Source organism: Lichenostomus cassidix, chromosome 24 (assembly GCF_008360975.1).
Source record: "Lichenostomus cassidix isolate B80296 chromosome 24, HeHo_3.0, whole genome shotgun sequence".
In the NCBI taxonomy this organism is placed as follows: Eukaryota; Metazoa; Chordata; class Aves; order Passeriformes; family Meliphagidae; genus Lichenostomus; species Lichenostomus cassidix.
The window spans coordinates 103,590-123,042 of record NC_139504.1 but is presented as its reverse complement, the minus strand read 5'-3'; the positions used below and the strand labels follow the sequence as shown (position 1 = coordinate 123,042).

Sequence of the window (19,453 nt, the reverse complement as noted above, 5' to 3'; positions counted from 1 at the left end):
CCGCCCCCCAGCGGGAAATGGCCGCAGGGGCTAATGGGAGCCGTCAGGGCGGACAATCAGGGCCGGGGTGTGATCGGGCCTTGTCACCTGTGTCGTCCCAGGCTGTTACAGAAATCAGCCCGCAGGTAAAACTCCGCATGGCAGGGACCCGAAAAGGCCGTGGGCTGTATGGTTGTCTGTAGGCTAAACGCTTCATCTCGCCACTGCGGTTACAGGAGGGCTCTGGGGTAATAAAAACCAAATGAGACGTTTTCCTCATCTAAAAATAAAACTATGTTTTGCCATTCAAAGAACCATCTATCCCTAATTTCTCAAAGCCCTTGACCCGTGTGCAAGCAGCAAGTTCCCAGCCCGTCGGGTTTCACGATAAAACGCAATACCTGTGTCCTTCTTTATTTTTTTTTCCTTTAAAATAGAGCTATTGAATAATAAGAATGACAATAATTGATGGCTTCATCCTGCTGCCAACACCGGGTGTTCACCAGGCACTGCTTGGAAGACAGAACATGTGTTGCCACACGTCCTACTCTGTGAACACAGCACAGCTCTCCATAAACTTTAAACAACATTAATGTATTTAATTAAATATTTAATTAAAAAACAAACACATCACCATCACCATCTCCCATTTGTGTTTCTTTCCAACCAGAGTCCAGCACCAGTTCCTTCCAGTGCAGATGTTCTGCTACTGCCGGTGCTGATATTTCAGGATACATCTCTGGCTTTGAAACCAGGTTTTTGTGCCAAATTTGCATTGAGGGTATTTTAATTTCACCACATTACTTATAAATAGAAATTTAAAATAATTAGAATTTTAAAATAAGCAAACCCTTCAGGAACAAAGTACATACAAAGTACACCAAGTGCAGCTGCTGATACCACAAACCTTCCACATCTGTGTAGAGCATTTATTAACCCCTTTTTAGTACTTTCCTTGGTTTTCCCAATGGAAATGTACATCAGTCAGTTCACGAATGACAAATGCCCACCTGGAAGATGCAACCACTGAAGAGCCCACTGGTTTCCAGAACATGTGATCTTTTAAAATACCAATGTATTTTAGACTTCTGGGATTTTTTCAGCACTGACATGCAGTGGACCCAATAGCATTAAGTTAGAAAAGCAGTATCATGGAAACACAGAATGGTTTGGGTTGGAAAAGCTCGTCTCATTCCACACCCCTGCCATGGGCAGGGACACCTTCCACCGAACAAGATAGAATATCCTATAGATTCCATTTATTTGCTTTCTTTTTTTTTTTTTTTGTGAAGATATGTGAGGTGCTTAAATGGGATGGGAAAAGATCTTAGTACAAATGTCACAGTTATAAAATACTTCCATTCTAAACTTCCATATTCTTTTGTGGCTCTTACAAGTGCTCTTTTCTGAAACAGGAACATTACTGAAATGTTGCAGATGGGGTAAATCTGTACGATAGATCAATAAGCAGCCCAGTTTTAATTAATATTGCTGACTGGTCCAACGGTCACTTATAGGCTCTTTCTTACGCTATTTGAAAACCCTTAAATCCCTTTGACTGCAGTCCTCTGGCATATATAATTTTCTTTTGAACCTGGCCAAATTCAGTTGAAAAATGGAGTAACAAGTTGATTTTGAAAACTGACACATTTTAATGTAAATATTTTATTGTGCAATAATACATGAGTAAATAACAGGACATTCTGAGTTAGGCTTTTACCTTTGCTGAAAAAGGAGGGATCTTTCTTCCTCCCCAGTGCAAAATGTACAAGTTCTTTATAAATCTTTGGGTAGGGGCTTTCATTTGAGGTTGAATTAATATAGTATTTAAAGCATGCCCACCTTGGGCACGCTTTAAATAATTACTTTAAAAGTAATTAATTTACTTTTTAATATTTACATCGTGCTTGGTGAGTATTAATTCATGTTCACAGCACTGACTCCAACAGTGTTATCCTTGTTTTTCTGAAAACCTTTCAGTCTGGTGACTCTTGGGGAAGTCCCTCAGATAAGCACGAGATACAGCCTCAGCTGCATTCTCACCTGCTCCTAGTCCTGCACTGCAGATACACCAGGGTGTAAGAGCTGAAGTCCTGCAGCAAGACTGCAACACAGGATATTCCTCTTCAAGAGCAAGGCCATCAGTGCTCAGTTCACTACCTAAAAAGCAAGTGAGAAATCAAAGTTTGAAGAATAACACATTTCCCTTCATACAGAGATCAGTCCTCCCAGGACAAAAAGTCCCCAGTAAAAAAGGTTTAATCCCACAGATCTTGGTCATTCCTTGGTGATGATCAGGAGCTCTACAGGCACCTAAATTCATATGACTGCAGGGTGGCAGGGAGAGAGATTGAGATAAGATTCTCCAGCAAGATGCAAATGGAATTCCAGCAGTTGGAAAAACCCAAAGGCTTTCAGCATGGAAAGGATTTGAAGATGGCTGTTTTCAGGTGCCTGCTCTCCACACAGGAGCAGCAGGTGACTGCAGGCATGGTGACACTCCTGATGGCCATGGTTAATTCAATGTACAGCTCTATTTCAGGTGAGCACTGGTACTTGTCTGTTGCCTATGACAACAGCACCAGTTTGAATCAATGCTGCAAGGCTGCAGCATTCCCTAGGACACCTCTCCTGCTGTTAACCCTGTTAGGTAGGTTACTTACACTTACTTCCAAGTATCCCATTTTACCCAAGTTCTGGAGCTTTTAGTGCCCTTTTCCAGGACATCTGTGCTAATGAAGCACTAAGAATCTCATCCTCACCTTTGGCTGCTGCTGTTTATTCTGTAAGAAATGTTTCAAGTAAACATCTCTGTCCCTTATCACTTGCAAGACCATGACTGTGTAAACAGAAAGCACATATTAGTGATTGCAAAAATGTGCTCTGAAAGAGTAATGTTAAATTCTAGATAAAAGGAGACTTTTCTAGATAATTCTAGATAAAAGGAGAGGAAGGAGAGGCTGCTTTGCGGAAAATATTTAGTGAACTCTCACCCTCTTGCTCAGTGAGACATATCTTCCTGCAATGGCATCCTGTCTCCTTTATCTCTTCTAGTCCACCTGTGAAGACTGAAGTAATCAAGGAATGCATCTGGTACCATCCGAGTCTCTGGAGCAGCAACTTTAGCCAACTGATGCATTGAGATCCTGACAGTACTCATTCATCCTGAATCAGTTCAGAGAAGTGAGAAAATATTCCCACCATTCTCTTAAACTCCTGAAATTAAAGCATAAAATTAGTCTAGCCAGTGAATTGCAACGCTATACACCTTTTTTAATTTAAAAACTTGATTGAAGATTTAAATGGGGGATAATGTCATTTGTACTATTTCTGTGTGACATTTGTACTTTTTCTATGTGCAAGGTACAGCTTCCAGAAGTAGAGTTGAGTCAGTCTGGATTTTACGAGGTAGAATGCAAACTGAATTTAGAAACAATTACAGAATGCGGTAGGATTAATAAAGAACTCCCTATTGCTTATTATTGGAGTTATTATAATCACACTCCAATACTATTACTGCTGAACACAATTGAGCCATATAAGAAATACTAAGTAGTGCTTCTAGGAAAAAATATAGAGCACAACTTGCACAAATGATGCACAACTAACTGCCCCAACTCATCTGGAGCCATCTTGCCATTCGGACAAGACCTCTACCTGTCACAAGGCTGTGTAAGGGGTAGAAAGCAGTACAAAACTGTTATTAGCCAACTCAAACTTGTTCTAACATCCAGCTATTTAAGTGCTTGTGTGAAATAATAATTCTCCAGACCCATAAATAACATCAGAAGGTTGCCAACCTGGTCTGGAATTGGACATCTGTATTTGGCTGCGGCACTTCTGTGGCAAAGTCCAGGCTTCCTGCAGCCTTGCAGCTCAGCCTTCCATCTGTGACTCAAAATTATGACACACTGGGGACAAGATGTAGGAAGTCCAGCAGCAGTGAGATGAAGGAAACTGGTGAAGAAACTGGGCTTAAGATATACAGTGAGAATGAAGATGCTCCATAGAAAGAGGGTAACAAAAAATGCAGAAGCCTTGATAACACAAGGCAGACAGGAGCTTAAAAACATAAAGGTGATTTCTAGGGGAATACAGTGAAGTTTAGAAGAGTCAAAGGATGGAGAATAACTAAGAACAGATGCATTGCAAGTGGGGTCATACCACAAAAACAGGGATAAAAGGAGTAACTGTAGACGTGAGGAAAAGCAGCACAGGAATCTGTGAAAAGGAAGTAAATAGCGGTGGACAGCAAGCCTTTCTGTTTCCGCTCAATCTTTAAAAGGGATTTGCAGGGAAGGGAAAACATCTACCCTTCATTTTACCAATGAACTCTTAACTCTTGATGGCCATTTTCGCACTGCTCTGGTCCATGCCTGAAACAGTGCCATTCATTTGGCTTCCACTGAGGTGTTTGAAGTGGGCAGATCTGCACAGCAGTTTGTGCTGTGTACAACTCAAACAGCACAATCCTTGCCTACAACATGTAACAGACTGTTAAGGAAACAAGCCTGGCATTAATACTCCTGTAACTGAAAACTTCCAAATAACGTTCTGTTAGGTTTGGAGATATTACAGCTTTGCTGAAGCACCAGCACAGAAGGGTGCAATTGCATTGGAAAATGAAACATGCATCAATCCAGGATGCTTAAGGGCAGCATAAGAAAATAGCTGCTAAAGAAAGCCACTGCTCTTTCAACAATCTGCTTACGAATTTCAGCATCCAGAAAATGTGCCAAACTTACGATCTCCTCTCATTTCTAGATGGGGGGCAAAACCAATGGCGAACTTAATGGGATAATTTGTTTTTCTGAAGACTATCCAAGGCAAAAGCAATGCCTGAGAGATACAAGGAATCCATTTTGCAATTGAGTTGTACATATGTAGGATTCACTTAGGAGGAAAAGAAATTACTTCTGATATATAATTCAATAGAGTAATGAGCCCACACTCAGACTGAGGATCCCAAATGCAGAAATAGCAGAGCCTAACCACCTTTTTAGCTAATACACAAACTGGGAATTTATGCTGCTCATTTTCTCTCTCCAGATGGATCTGAGGCTTTGAGCACTGGCAGGATCTCAAGGCAGAGCAATGCCTGATGCTTCTCCAAGGAACTGAAAAAAGCATTGAACCTGACACAGGGAACTCAAAAGACTGAGGGTCTAGAGGTCTACAAGTAAAGGCACAGTGAAGACACTGTGGGGAGAGAGGAAGGAGAGGCTGCTTTGCAGAAAATATTTAGTGAACTCTCACACTCTTGCTCGGTGAGACATATGCAATGGCATCCTGTCTCCTTTATCTCTTCTAGTACCCCTGTGAAGACTGAAGCAGTGTTTAGCCTCTGAAGATGGCACAATCAGTCATTCATGTGACAAGGCAACCAAACCATTCCAACTTGAATAATCTGAGCATCACAACTGTGGTAGAGAAGCCATCTGAAAGCTTAAAGACAAAAAGCCTACCATTAAAAAGAATCCACCAACAACTGATATTGGCTCATTATGGTGCTGAGATTTCTCCTGTTGTCCTTGTATTTTTCTTCCCTTGCCCCTCATCTGCTTGCCTGTCTCAGTCTCTTTTCAGCAGTGTGACAGGCTGTTCATTTTATAGAGGTCTTTTATGAAAGATGAAAATTCAAATATGTTATAATTAGCTGCAGTTCCACATAAGTCAGTATTATTGCAGCTTTTATATTAGATTCTAATTTGTCCCACAAATGTGTGTGTCAAATATTACAGTAGAATGATTAATGACATCAGACATAATGGAAGGATTAAGCATTGATGCAGGAGACTTGCTTGAGAAGAACAATTCCAACTTCTTTTCACTCATAATTTATTTTTGTCCTCTACTGTAAAAGAAACCTGAAATTGAAAATAAAAATGGCTTGTTTTACTGGCAAGCAAAAGAAGAGATCTGATTCATTATTTAATTCTTCATTCAGTATTCATTGGTAGATTAAAAGCCAAATCATCTCAACAAATGGCAAAGCAATGAACAACACAGAATATAAAAACCTCAGGACTTGTCCTGCTGAATAAATGTGGAATCATTTACAACTTTGAAGGTGAGTGTAATTCACCAGCAAAAAATTGACCCCTCCCTCTACAATCAGGTCTGATTCAGCACCTGTTCCATCAGGCGTCGTGGAATTGCCTGTGCTAACAAGCTCTTTCCTGGCACACCAAAGTCGCCTTTTATTTCATCCCCATCACTTGTTTGAGCAGTTACTCAGTTTGCAAGAACAGGGTGTATGAGGAAGGAACTTATGACACAGGAACAAGCAATGAGGAACTTAAAATGTCTAGGAGACACATCATGTCTGATAATACAAATTACTGGAAACTGTAGTTTTCCATCAGCTGTGTGGTACCTTTAAGTTCTTTTTCTTCTGTTGCACTGAAGAGCAGAATAACTCAAAAAATCCCCTCCTTACTTTAATTTTGTATCAGCAGAGAAGGCTGAAGTTTGCATCACTTTATTAAAACAAATATTAAGACATTTTCTGTTACAATCATCATTGGGGCCTCACAGCTCCCAAACACCCAGTCATCTTTCTTATTTCAACACAGGAATATTGATTTTAGGTGCTGGAAATGCACACCTGGAGACACAGGATCAGCAGCTTTGCCCTCCAGCACTGCCACCAGACCCGACTTTGGGAAGGAGCTGAGGGGTCTTGTCTGAGCAGCAGCCTGGTCTTCAACTGCGAGCTGGGGGAAAAAATCAGTGGGATACTGGAATTCCCAGGCATTGGAATTCATATTTGGAGACCTTGCTCTACAGGTTTTTTATTTCAGTGCCCCAAATGCACCCAGGGCTCTCCAGCACTATTGACTTACAAACTCATTCAAGAGAGAGGCTTCATATTGGGCTCTGGGGGTTTTATAACCTTTGAAACAGAGGTCTTTGGAAGGCCACAAAGGAAGTGAGATGTACCAGTGCTTTGGCAGCTTTTAAACTCCTAAGGCAGCAAGAAATTTGGATATAGGTTCTCTTGGTGATAAGAAATATATGTATTTAAAGTCAGTGTCAGTTAAATAAAGGCAAAGAGCAGGACATAGCTGAAAGGAACTAGGATATGTGAGTAAAGCTGAATCCCAGTGTCTCCAAGGGAAGAAGGGGACTGCCTACAACTTCTACCCCAAACCTGTGGCCTGAGGGGGAGAACTGCCTCTTCCTGAATCACATTTTCTCAGAAGATGAGTCAGTTCCCGAGAGACCTTTAACAAAATCCTTGTCCTGTAACTTTCCAATAGTTTTTTCCCATGTCTTGCAAAGGGCTGAATTTGAAGTTGCTCCTTTTATTTTACCATGATTTTCCCTCATGGGACAAGAGAACAGCCTCTGTCTTTTGCCATCGCAGCTTGCCAAGGCTTGAAGATAATTTTCTCCCTAACATTAAAGACATTTTGCTGCACAATAATGAAAACCACCATTTTGCAGGAGAGCTTCACGCTGATATCTGTGTATTCAGCATTTTTGGAAGCAAATTACAAGGCGTCCTCCAACTTTAGGCTTTCCTGCCTTGTCCCAGTCACTTGGTTGACTCCCCAAGATTTCCACCAAGATATAGTTCATTGCTAAGTCATAGAAAAGGAGTCTTAAGTAGAGCACTCTATTGAGGTTTGAGTTTTCCCTTTAAAATGCAAATGGCTGGTAGTTAATTCACTTTTGGGATTTAAGAGCTGAATTTAAAATAGGAAATGATGATACAAAAATATACTTCAGAAAGCAATGTAGTGTGAGTAATGACTCCTTTGCTACATGAATGCAGATTCTTGGGGTCAGCAGACAATTTATCTGCATTTTAACAGTTTCCCAAAAAACTGCTTTTGGCTAAATTTTTCCTCAACATACTACCCAGTATACTCTCAATGGACAACAACAAGGGCAAAATTTGACCAGGTTTTCTATTTTTTGAAATCTCACAGATCAGTGTATTTAAATACATCAGTATTCTACTGGCTATGATAAATAACACCCTTGATACTGTTAAAAAATCTAACAAGACCTTTTCCATACTTCCTGAAAATACAGCTCAATGACAGACCCATTTGCCAGCTCCTTGTTGACTGGGAAGGCTAAAAACCAATCAAAAACAAGTAGCTGCTTAATGAAGATGTTAAATCAATATTCGCTTACCAATTGCAAAAGGACTGTCTGCCATATCCCTTTCTTTTTCATAACTACTATTTTACCTCGGGGGGGGGGGGGGAATAAGCATACATAATTATGTCTTTAGATCAATTTATGCTTAAACACATACGCACACAGATAAAACCCCACAACCTTTGCATGGACCTGGGGATGCAAGTGCCCTAGTCTGCATTTAAAATTTAGAGTGCTCCACTGTTTGCATGATCAAACCTTAAGTAACTCAACCATATTCCTTCTATTTGTTCTGTCTTCTGGAAAATCTATCTTTATATAACCCTTCAAAAGAATCCCTTCTGTGCACATGGACACTGGCACAAACACATACACCTGTTTTCATAAACCTTATCCCAGCAAAGGATGGAATTGCATCAGCATGAGATGAAAACTACAGATCACAACATGGAACTGCAAAGTTTCTGGTCTGTTTTTAGAAGGGCCTAAACCTGGGATCTAGTTGATAAACTAGAAATAATTTGTATTTGGATACACTTCCTTTGGCACGTGAGTGCAGAGCTATGGCCAGGGAGCACATGTGAGGGGTGAAAGGGGGGCAGCTCCCAAGCCAGGTGTTCTCCTGGCCAACACTATGTGCTGATCCAGCATCAGCTGGACCATCCAGCAAAAGCACATGGGTAGCTCTCTTGGCAGGATCAATAATTAAATAGCTGTACCACCTCAAAACCTAAAAACAATGACACAAGGCTTATTTCAAGCTTTCCCTCTGTCAGTACAAGAATAGATCAAATAGTCAAACTTTTCCTTTTTGCCCTTCTTTTATTTCCATCTTTTTATTGCACATTGCAAACTGTCCAAGTTCTCTCTTTTTTTTTTTTTTTGTTAGACTGACTTCAGTCAAACCCTAGATCTAAAAGTCCCCAAACAATCAACAAAGAATGTATTTCAGTGTGTTAAATTTGAGAAGTCACAATAACGGCCATGGTATGATACTGTGATATCACTCACAGAGGACTGTTACTTCATTGTGAATGGAAACAGCATCTGGCACAGGGCAGGAAATCATTTACCAAAGGAGCATCCAAGAAGTAGAGCAATGAAAAATAAGATTCAAATGAGTTTATGGCTATGTAGGTTGTTGTCTCTGTTGGGAAGATGTTTCTTTAAAGTCAGGGAAGAAAAAATATTGTTATATCTTTTTCCACCTTCAACTCCAGTGTTTGCCACTAGCTTTTCAACAATTGCATGATTCACTATTGAGTATTTGATGCTGAGAGAAGCCAGCGTTCTGTGCAGCACAGGGCTCTTTCATTCCTTTTTATTTCATATTTCTGTTATCAGCCAACATGTCAGCTGTGAAATAAAACCTGGCTAAAGACTTTGAAAGGAGATAAATTCCCAGTAGGTGTCACAGAAATACTGAATTGACTTTTAGTCTTAATTACACCTTCAATGTGGTTTTGTTGTGTTGCAGTTGTTCTACACTAAATGAAATAGAATTATTTTTAAGTACTCTTTTCTACACTAAAAGAGAAAGTGAATAGGTCAAAATAAAGCTAATTAAGTGGTGGGGAAAAAAATTAAAACAAGGAAAACAGGCATCACCAGCATGGTTCCTATAAGTTCTCCAGGGAATGAATGAGGAAAAAGCAGAGAAAGGGAGCCAGGATGTGGAATTCAGCACAAAAGTGAATACAGGAAATCATATAATCCCAGGATGATTCGGATTGGAAGGGACCTCAAAGCCCATCTCGTTCCACCCCTACCATGGGTGGGGACACCTTCCATTAGACCAGGTTGCTCGAAGCCCCATCCAACATGGCCGTGAACACTTCCAGGGATGGTGCAGCCACAGCTTCTTTGCACATTCACAACCTTTTGAGGTTGAGGAGAGCCGCAAGGATGTGAAGCAGCCCATTCAACTTTTAGGGTATTCTTGGGTGAAACAGAACTTGCCAGGGACATGAATTCAGCCCTTATCAAGCTGATCTGAGTAGGGAAAAATGACCATGTCATCTTAGGCCTATTTCTGTCCTTTGCCTTCCTAAATACCTCAGAAACTGTAAGAATAACTTTCAAGATAATGTTACCACAGTGGCAAAGACATTTCACTGTAAAAATCAGCTACTGAGGGGCTGGGCCTGCAGCTGGCAAGTCTGTTGATTAAAATTACTCCAAATTCGCTTTGAGAAATGCCACTGTTATTTCCATGCTCCTCTTATTAACCAGGCAAATTCATTAAGTAGCAGGGAAATCAGGGATCAAAGTCTAGTATCTTTTGATAAACCTGAAGAGTCCAGATACTACCTGAGCTCCCACTGGAGTGTACAGGCTTTAGAGACAGTCCTCCCAAGCAAACAGATTTTTAGATCGCTGAGAAATATCAATCATATTCTAACAGCAGAACTGTAGAAACAAGTCTCCAGAGGGATCCCTCCAAAATGAAGGCAGAGCAAACCTGACATGATGCAGGACACACGAGCACTCTCAGCAGGAACTGCAGCAAACCTTTTACTCCGAACTGCAGCCTCATGCTCAGGCAAGCAAATCTGGAATTTTTCCACTGTGTGCAGGCTGGGGTTACAGGAGTTCAAAGCAATAGTTGAACCATTCTGTAATAACAGAGAAATGCAAAGTCCTGTCATAATCTTACTGGGTAAATCTGTGGCTTTGAAGAAAACACCTTTGTTTTGGGTCAGGCTGGCCAGGTGCCTGGGCACACCTGGAATACATAACATTTCGGTGTACTTAGATAACACCATATGAGCTTTGACAATGAGGATTATTTCCTGGAGAAAAAAAATAGACTGGCTCAAAATAATTAGGTCAGGTTCTGTTCGCTAAAAGATTTTGGGGATGAAAATTTGTTATTTCTTCCCAGGCTATGGTATCTGCATCCTTCCTCCAGTGTTGTTTCACTAAAGCACAGCAGAACCCTGCCAGCATTCCCTGCTCTGGGCAGCTCTGTGCTTGTCCCCTGAGCAGCACATTCTTATGTTTTTCCTGTCTCTGTGATTACAGAAGTTTCTTATTTGTAGCCATCTGCACCAGGGCAGAGGCTGTGGCTTCAAACTTTGGTTTTTATCAGCTTCAGATATAAGGCAGCATTAAGTCCCTGACAAATCCTGACACTTGCTCCATTTGATTCTTCCTGTGTTCTCCTAAACCAGTTGTTTTCAAAGGCATTCAGGTATCTGTCTACAGTGTGGGTGGAATATACTCACCTTCCAAAACTGTTAAGTTCGAAGACATTCCCTCCTTTAAACTAATCGCTCACTAAACAAACAACTCTCTTCTACCCAGACAACCACCCTCTTGAAGGACACATCCAACTGCAAAGAAACACACTGCAAAAATACTTTGAATGCAGTCCAAAATGACACCAGTCCCGGAGTCTGCTCAGACAGCATCTGCTGTAGAGTCAGGACTCACACAGGAAACCCCAGTCCTCAAGGTGGTGACAGGCAACACAACCCCACCCACATGCCAAAGGAGGTGCTCTTCCACTTAAAAATCCCACAATGCTGTGGGAAAATATCAGGAGTGCTTTTCTTTTCAAAGACCCAATTTTTACCATATCATGACAGAAAATTATAGAAGGACTTGTGACCATGATAAGGAAAAGTCTTACAATTATGAAAAAAAACCCAACCACAATTATAATATTCTTTTTTGCACTAATCCTATAAGCTGTTATCAAATAGGGTAATGATACAAATATTAGATTTAAGACAGACTCAAATTACAATTTTATGAAAAAAAGTCAAACAAACTTCCCCAAGAACCCAGGGCTAAGTTGGAACTAAGGCCTACCTTCAGCACCTGAATAGCAGTACAGCACTACATTAGGCCTCTGAGGCCACTAATAAATCCTCCTGATCCTGAGCAGCTTCACCTGGGACCACCATCCACAGGCCCAGGAGTTCTATTTAAGCCATGCTCAGGGCCCTCATTCCTTGTCTGAGTAATTCAAGAAAAGTATTTGGCTTCAGCTTAGTATCAATTGTAACTAGCTATATATCTTCAATCTGTGCTATTACTCTGGACTAGGTAAGTTACTACTGGATTTTGCCTAGCTTCTATCACCAGCCTATATCATGACATGCAAATTTGATTCCAGTTTTGGACTTGGGTCTGCCTTCTCCTCTTGAACTTGCCTACTGACCTGGATTTTTGAATGCTCTCTGAATACCATCTCTAGATGAGCCTTAGTTATCTTCTACATCTTCTTCTGAAGGATGGAATGGGAACTGGGGAATATTTCCACAAGCTTGAAAATCAAGACTTTTGGATAAGAGCTAGAGATATCCCAGGGCAAGTTTTTTGCCCTTAAAGATCAATCTGTTTCTAAAACTGCATCATCTATGATGACATCTTCTCTGTAAAAGCCCTGTTGCCCTGCTAAAGCAGAGGGGCTGGGCAGAAAGCTGGGAATGAGGAATGTATTAGACAGGAGATGAAAGAAATATGGTTTGTGTAGTCTGACAAAAAAAAACATGAGGGAGGATGTGACTGCTGTCTGTAAATGCACCAGGAGAGTAAACACTGGGACAAGGATAAAGACCCTATTTAAATTGCATGAGAATGTTGGCACAAGAATAAGGAGAAATACACTTTGGAAAGAAGAACCAACTTGTCTTCAGTGATGTTTTTAGTCTCTTGTTCAAAGCTGCAAGGATAAAAGTCTCAATTTCTCCTCAGGCACAGCCTGCTTGGGTTATACACTGAGGTGTCTGTGATGGAGAGGACTTGGTAGCTTAGAAACCCTCTGCCAGCTCCTACATCCATGAAAAGGTCAGACTTCTAAATTCTAACTTCTGCAAAAGGAGGAACACTAACCACCTGATAGATAAGTATTTTTATCTTTATACATACTGAAAAAGGATACAGAGTTTTCCCAGCTAGGAGGCTTACTTTTAGCTGTTCTATAAAAAGCCGAGTATAGAGTTAGTACATGTACTAAATTAAATCTTAACATATTTATTAAAAGAAAATACAGCTGCTATCTAAACACCTACCATAAGTTATCACTGAACATGTTTCTATGTAGCCCCTTTTATTCATCTACCAAATGTATGCAGAAGCAGGAGGAAGATCTCTGAAGATCCCTTCTTTCCCAGTAGAGGTGGGGGAAAGCTGACTCTCCTCTCATCACCACATTTTGAAAAAGCCTGTCAAAGGTTGTATCAAATACTTCCCCAGTGCTGGAGACAAACCTTCTAGAAAAATTAGAAATCTTGTATAATTTTAATAGAGAATATTCAACCTTTATTTAATATTCTAGTGAACTCAGCAATATCCCAAAGCATGGGGAGTTTCCTGAATCATTCTGGCCTGCTTAATGGAAAGGAAACCTGAACAGCCTCTGTGTCTGCAGCTGATGCACAAATGATTTCCTACTAATGGCAATGCTTCTACGCATCGAGGGCTGGTCTATGGAGAACACCTGAACTCCAGTGGGAAATCAGCCAGTGGTGTTGGATGCTGGCAGTTCAGTGCTGTCAGGATCATAGTAGCTGAGATCCTTCCCAGAGAAGAAATGTGCGCACTCAATCAACAGTAATCCCAGCTAAAGAAGTAGCTGACCTGAATTTGAAGTTAAACTACATCTGTCCAGTGCAGATTTCTGGGAAATGCTCCAAGAACAAACAAGTCTGGCAATACAGAGAAGAACTGGGTTGCACTGGAGTTCCTGTACTTGCCTAAACTGGGCTGACTGGAACTGCAACACGCTGCCTGCAGAAAGGCTGGGGCTCCACAGGAGCAGCTGAGCACAAGAAGGAAAAAATCCCTTTCTCACTCTGCATAATATTGCAGCAAAAGCTGTGAAATGCTGAACTCCCAGTTGATTGCAGTCTTCTTAAACCATGAGATCTCAAGGCATCATCAGGAGCTGCAGCTGCCTTTATAAATATTGTTCTAATGGAGTCAGGGAGATATTGGTGTATAAGTGGGAAAGTATTTTCCCTGCAGGCATTTTGGCATCAGGACTCACTTTTCCTATTCCTATACCCCAGCAGGGCTTTGCTAAATAGATTCTCAGTGAACTGGAAAGCTGCCTTTTCCTTAAACTTGCTGTATCTTTTACCAAATGCCCAGTGAAGATCAGGGGGCTGGGAAGATGATGCAAGTTGTTTCCTGGCTTATTTCTGTGCCTCTGTCATGGTTTGACACTGGCCAAAGGCCAGACATCCACAACAACCACTCACTCGCTCTCCCCTGCCCCATCTGGGCAAAGGAGAGAAAAAAAATTAAACAAAGGGTTCATGAGTTAAGGAACGGGAGAAAACATTCCGAGGGCAAAACAGGATCAACTTAGTGATACAAAGTAAATCTATCACTAACAGAGGCAGAGGAGGATAATAAGTAAAATAAGCTCTTAAGGACACCATTCTTCCTCCCAATCCCTCTCTCCTTCCCACTGACAGCATAGGGAACAGGGTGTGGAGGGTTTGGTCAGTTCACCACCGAGGTCTTCTGCTGCTCAGGGAGAGGAGTCCTTCCCCTGCTCCACTGTGGGGTTTCTCCCACAGGAGACAGTTCTTCATTAACTTCTCTAGCATGAGTCCATCTCACGTGCAGCAGTCCTCCCAAAGCTGCTGCAACTTGATTTCCTCCCATGGAAAGACCGTCCTCTCAAAACTGTTGCAGTGTGGGGTCCCTTGTCCACAGGTGCAGACCTCCAAGGACAGGCTACTCCAGCCTGGAAGCAAGGGCCCTCTCTCCACTGGGACTCTCACTGGATCACAGCCTCCTCCCTGTATCCACCTGCTCCGGTGTGGGCACCTCCCCACTGGCTGTGGGTGGATCTCTTCATCCCCCGTGGACCCCAGGGGCTGCAGAGGCACAGCTGCTGCACCATGGTCCTCACCACAGCCTGCAGAGGAATCTTGGCTCTGGTGCCTGGAGCATCTCCTGCCCCTCCTTCTCCACTGACCTTGGTGTCTCCCTGTTGTTTCCCTCACATGTTCTCACCTCCTCCTCTTCTCTGGCTAGAAAAAACTGTGTGCCATTTTGTTTTGATTTCTTCTTAAATATGTTATCACAGAGGTGTAACCAACATCTCTAAATGGTCTAGGCTTGGCCAGCAGCATGTCCATCTTCAGAGCCATCAGGGATTGGCTCTGCTGGACATGGTGGAAACTTCCAGCAGCTTCTCATAGTAGCCATCTCCGTGGCTCTCCCCACTACCAAAACCCAGGCCATGCAAAACCAACATATTATTAAATACTGGGGGATAAATACCACTTGGTGGGGGACAAATCATGCAAAAAGAGAGCCAATAGTGAATGCATGAAGTGAAATGTTTTAGCTAAGGGTATGTTTTTCATTTAAAATAAAGTTCAAAATTTTGAGTTGATGTAGATGCTATTATAACACCCTCAAACTTGGTTTAGTCATTTTTTTTCTTGCAGTTAAAGGGATTAATTTAGCATGCTAAAAAAAATTAAATGCAGTATTTTTTTTAGAATAATGATGCTGAGAACCAAAATAAAATAATTTTATTGTACTTGTATGTGTTTTACATGAGGCCACTTTAATTAAATTTATTGTGGCTTACTCTAAACTAGTGAATTCATGTTTTGTATTCTCTGTGCAGGATGAAAAGTAATTACATTTCAGTTGTGTTATAATTTAGCAGATTCTGACAGACACAGGGACAGAACTGAAGTTTTTCTATCATCACGATTGGAGTTTTAAATCACAGCCAGCTGCTGACTCCCACAAGAGCAGGAGGTGGGTGCCACAAAGGGTAGCCCAATTCCACGTGCAGTTTAATTTGGGAATCTAGGCCTATGTACCTACTTGTCATGCACAGAATGAGGCTGGCAGGTCACCAGGGCCAGGGAGGCAGTGGCTGCTTCTATAACTCAAATGAGTTTAGAGCACTTGAGCATATTTCTTTGTCATGTTTAATCTATGTGCTTCTCAAAATGGGATCATGTCATGGAGAAAAATCCAATAACCCCTACAAAACTTGTAAGATCCATATAGATGGACATGAACCAGAAAATCTTTCTAGGGGGTCTGGAAGAGGGTTGGGGAGCGGCTTTAGGGAGTGTGGTCCAGGTGTGCAAGGCTTGTTTTTAAGGCAGAGTCTTAGGAGTGGTTTTTCTAGGTGAAAGGAAGGGTGAGGAGGTCCAAGGGAAAAAAGGCAAAAAGATACTCATGAGTAAATTAAATGGGGTGGAGTTGCAGTGTGCTTTTCCACCTGGAATCTGAAATGGGGGAGAAGACAGCCAGTACTCTTGCCTCTATGTGGGAACTAGTAGAAAAATGAACCTTGGAGTGTCCAGGGGGAAGAGGCCAAATAGGCAAGATGGGATAAATTGCTGCTGCAGCAGCATCCAATTGAGATGTTGCAGGGATGGAGACATGGATCTGATGACCTGGGAGCTGCATGGGGAAAGGATTTTTAGGAGGTTACAGCACATTCCAGACTGGAGATGAGGGGGGTGTTTCATGTAGTTCACTTGAACAATGCAGATTAGAAATAAATTAATTAATCTCATGTGAAGGCGCCTCTCTCTGCCAGCACAAGGCTGTGGGGGAAACAAAGCCTGTGCTAAAGCATCAGAAACAACACATGAAATGTGGGAATTACAATGGGCATTATATCAGATGCCAGATACTGCAGGGGATGAATCAGTCCAGCATCTGGAGGCTTGGTGCATCCACAGTGAACTTGCTCTGATTTGACTAGAAGGGGAAAGAAAATTACCTCTGGAACAACTTCCAATATGAACCCTGTTTCAGGAAAGGGCACTGTTCTTCATTCCATTGTGGGACTACACCTCTTGTGGTGGAGCCAGGAAATCTTCAAAAATGTTAGAGAGACTCTTGGAAATCCCAAATAAAAATGCACTTTGATTTTTTAAAAAGTAATACATGGAGCTGTTAAAATTTATAAGAAATTAAGCAGTTTTGCTTGCTCTTATGGATTTCCTTATAGTACTGGTTCTCCTAAAGTTTCAGTATGGTATAATGAAATTAAAACTGGTTTTACAAGAAAGAGAAATAAATTGGCTCCACAACTCCACAACAATTTAAATTAAGGTAACAGCTAAGAGATGCAAAGAAGTATAGAGAAGGTGAAAAAAACCAAGAAACTTCTAAATGAAACTAATTTTGCTCACATGAGGTTTAAAAACTATACCTAACATTTTAAGATCAAGCTCATAAACACAATTTAGAAAATTTGTATCTCTATGGGCTGTTTTTCAAATTTTGATTGCTAATGGAATGGGCTGGGTCAGTACAACAGAGGATGATTTCAATTTACAACAGCAGGTCTTAATTTAAAAGACTAGTCTTGGCTTTAAAAGGACAGATCTAATGGAGAGTTACATTTAATGGCACCAAGATCTGACCCTCTCGTTGTTCTCCCAGAGTAGGGACTGAGCAGAACCAGTTCTGTAAAAGGAGTGATTAGTTTTTAACCCAAATTTCCCCTTCCTGTCCTCCTGGGCTCTGGTCACTTGGCCACAATGGCCCACTGCAGGATCTGTAGCTGCCCACACTGCAGTGAATAGTGGTTTGCACGCACTCCATGAAGCAATTTGGAATAAACCAAAAAGGTTGTAAACACAGGGATTGTCTGGCTTAACAAATATCCACTGACCTACTGGATTAAAGAGCTACCTGAGTGCGTGCTAATGGCAAATGAGGGATAAGAAAGGGACGTTTTTCCTTGCCACCATAATACAAATAGATAAATACTCAACGCAAGCATGGCAGTAGCCCCCAGAATGAGCAATTAGTTCAATTTTTGAACAATGGTAATTATTATCCTTCTTTGAGCAGACATTTAGGACTCAGACACACATACCATGAAAAAAAGTAAGTTATAGCACCATTTAGGGTCCTTTTAGACAGAAGAAGCCCTTTTGTGGGCATTTTCTCATGGGTTGAGCCACAATAAAAATTAATAGGTCACGTCTCAGCTTTTAGTTTATTAGCTTTAAGTAAAATTCTGGTTGAATCCGCTGGTTTTGACACAATTTTAGGAAATTACACTCCAACGCTTTGCCAGATGGGGCTGAAGGGGCTACAGAGCATCATGGCTGGGAGCCCACGAGAAGTTTGGGAGTCACCGACTTATCCAAGAGGGAGCGGGGAATGGGCCCGGCCCTACCTGTCCTGGAAAATTCGGAGTGAGGGGTGTGAGAGGTGCCGCCCCCCCCCCCCCCGCGCCTTCCCGCCACCAGGGGGCGCCCGGCACTCCCCCGCCCCCCAGTAGGGGGCGCCCCCCCCAGTAGGGGGCGCCCCCCCAGTAGGGGGCGCTGCCCACGGCGCCCACACCGGCTCCCCCGCTGGGGGGGGCGGAGCGCCGCGATGAAAAGTGCGCCCTGATTGGCAGAGATACCCCTGGCGGGGATGAGAGCAGGGCTCTGATTGGCCGTCAGCACCTGAAGGGGGGAGTAAAAACCTGGGCAGAGGACCCCCTCCCCCTCCCCTCCCCGTGGATCGGGGTGCCCCCCCAGCACCCCGGCCTCCTGACCTGGGTGCTCCGAGCCTTTCCTTGAGGAGTTCTGTGCCACATCGTGGCTGGCGGAGGAGTTTCAGCCAATCAGCGCGCGACGCCGCGACTTGTTGCCAGGCAGATTATGGTAATGAGGCCCGGGCGGCCGCCCCCCCTCCCGCTCTGCAGCTACCATTGTGAGGTGAGGACAGGTGGGGGGGTTCGTGGCCGCCGTGGGGCCGGCGGCGGCGGCCGGGGTGCGGCGACGGCACGGGACCCCCTCAGGTAACGCGATGGGACGGTCCGGGAGGGCAGCGCGGCCCGGGGACGCCGCAGGGACCCGCCGGGGGTTTTGGAGTTGTTGTTTTAGTCGCACCCAAGATGGCGCCCGGAGCTGGCGGTGCGGGGCCGGGATAAACCGTTCGCTCCCCCCAGTGGGGGTGGGGGGGAAAAAGCAGGGCGTACTCATTCCCCTTCACCCCCTACCCCGAGGGAGAGGTACAGTCCCGGTCCCCCCTCTCCCCGCGCCAGCCAGGATCCCCCACCCGCCCCGGACACGGGGAGAAGGGGCTGCCCCCACCCTTTTTCCCCCCCTCCCTGCATGGTACGGTCCGGACCCCGGCACCTCAGCGGCAGGGGGGTGCTGGAGCCATCTTTTTGGCCCCCCTCCCCCCCCCAGCACTGAAGGGGGTCTCATTCCTCCACCATTACTCTGGGCCGCTCGCCCTACGCACAGCCCAGCTCCCCCGCCCCCGGCGGCCGGGCCTGCCCGTCCTCTCCGCTCAGCCTCTGCCCTGGTCCCCCGCCCGTGTCCCCCCTAGGCCTTCAGTGGTTGGCGCTGGCTGGCTGCCGGGCGCTCTCACGGGGGGCCGATGGCGCCGCTGCCCTCAGGCG

At 43.4% G+C, this 19,453-nt stretch overlaps 1 protein-coding gene and 2 long non-coding RNA genes across 12 annotated transcripts in view; 2 read left to right on the top strand and 1 right to left on the bottom strand.

Moving 5' to 3' along the window:
- The first annotated feature begins 17 nt into the window (after positions 1–17).
- Positions 18–5,169, top strand: LOC146427414 (uncharacterized). 2 transcript variants are annotated; one of them, XR_014856438.1, is made up of 3 exons: positions 18–125; positions 3,034–3,162; positions 5,029–5,169. It is a non-coding gene; the product is annotated as an uncharacterized LOC146427414 (long non-coding RNA). The 2 variants fall into 2 exon arrangements; XR_014856439.1 differs by lacking the exon at positions 18–125 and adding an exon at positions 2,477–2,629.
- LOC146427413 (uncharacterized) lies at positions 1,629–18,738 on the bottom strand. 2 transcript variants are annotated; one of them, XR_014856436.1, is made up of 4 exons: positions 18,599–18,738; positions 11,322–11,429; positions 2,973–5,846; positions 1,629–2,139 (listed from the first exon to the last, which is right to left on the bottom strand). It is a non-coding gene; the product is annotated as an uncharacterized LOC146427413 (long non-coding RNA). The 2 variants fall into 2 exon arrangements; XR_014856437.1 differs by having other exon boundaries at positions 2,973–3,195.
- The window catches only part of PRDM10 (PR/SET domain 10), a 44,490-nt gene continuing 43,622 nt past the window's right edge, over positions 18,586–19,453 (top strand). For 3 of the 8 annotated variants that reach the window (XM_085082060.1, XM_085082059.1, XM_085082049.1), the window contains exon 1: positions 18,724–18,844. The gene's annotated coding sequence lies outside the window, so the exon portion shown is untranslated. Of the gene's footprint in view, positions 18,845–19,453 lie in introns of all 8 variants that reach the window. The other 5 variants (XM_085082057.1, XM_085082055.1, XM_085082053.1 and 2 more) reach the window with 5 other exon arrangements.